The sequence below is a fragment of the Phaenicophaeus curvirostris genome, unplaced genomic scaffold, assembly GCF_032191515.1.
Source record: "Phaenicophaeus curvirostris isolate KB17595 unplaced genomic scaffold, BPBGC_Pcur_1.0 scaffold_213, whole genome shotgun sequence".
Taxonomy (NCBI): Eukaryota; Metazoa; Chordata; class Aves; order Cuculiformes; family Cuculidae; genus Phaenicophaeus; species Phaenicophaeus curvirostris.
Window position 1 is genome coordinate 209,867 of NW_027206828.1, and position 1,389 is coordinate 211,255.

The following is a 1,389-nucleotide window of genomic DNA, read 5'->3' on the forward strand; positions in this document are numbered from 1 at the left end:
GATCCTCAGTGCTTTGGGGGTCCCCAAAGTGACATTGAGGGGGGTCCCCGATACTTGGAGGGTCCCTAATGGGGTCCCTGATGCTTTGGGGGTCCCCAAAGTGACATTGAGGGGCGTCCCCGATACTTGGAGGGTCCCTAATGGGGTCCCTGGTGCTTTGGGGGTCCCCAAAGTGACATTGGGGGGGGTCCCCGATACTTGGAGGGTCCCTAATGGGGTCCCTGGTGCTTTGGGGGTCCCCAAAGTGACATTGAGGGGGGTCCCCGATACCTGGAGGGTCCCTAATGGGGTCCCTGGTGCTTTGGGGGTCCCCAAAGTGACATTGGGGGGGGTCCCCGATACCTGAGGGTCCCTAATGGGGTCCGTGGTGCTTTGGGGGTCCCCAAAGTGACATTGAGAGGGGTCCCCGATACTTGGAGGTTCCCTAATGGGGTCCCTGATGCTTTGGGGGTCCCCAAAGTGACATTGAGGGGGGTCCCCAATACTTGGTGGGTCCCTAATGGGGTCCCTGGTGCTTTGGGGGTCCCCAAAGTGACATTGAGGGGGGTCCCGATACCTGGAGGGTCCTAATGGGGTCCCTGGTGCTTTGGGGGTCCCCAAAGTGACATTGAGGGGGGTCCCCAATACCTGGAGGGTCCCTAATGGGGTCCCTGGTGCTTTGGGGGTCCCCAAAGTGACATTGGGGGGGGTCCCCAATACCTGGAGGGTCCCTAATGGGGTCCCTGGTGCTTTGGGGGTCCCCAAAGTGACATTGAGGGGGGTCCCCAATACTTGGTGGGTCCCTAATGGGGTCCCTGATGCTTTGGGGGTCCCCAAAGTGACATTGGGGGGGGGTCCCCAATACCTGGAGGGTCCCTAATGGGGCCCCTGGTGCTTTGGGGGTCCCCAAAGTGACATTGAGGGGGGTCCCCAATACCTGGAGGGTCCCCAATGGGATCCTCAGTGCTCTGGGGGTCCCCAAGGTGCCATTGAAGGGGGGTCCCCAAGGTCCCTGGTGCTCTGGGGGTCCCCAAGGTGCCATTGAAGGGGGGTCCCCAAGGTCCCTGGTGCTCTGGGGGTCCCCAAGGTGCCATTGAAGGGGGGTCCCCAAGGTCCCTGGTGCTCTGGGGGTCCCCAAGGTGCCATTGAAGGGGGGTCCCCAAGATCCCTGGTGCTCTGGGGGTCCCCAAGGTGCCATTGAAGGGGGGTCCCCGAGATCCCTGGTGCTTTTCGAGGGGGGTCCCCAAGGGGGTCTCCAACGTTGGAAGCTCCTTGAGGTGCCTCCAAGCGGGTCCTTGATGCTTTGAGGGTCTCCAAAGTGACACCGAGGGGGGGTCCCCAAGACTTTGGGGGGGCCCCCAAGATCCTGGGTGTCCCTGACCCCTCTGCGTGTCCCCCCCCACCCCCCAC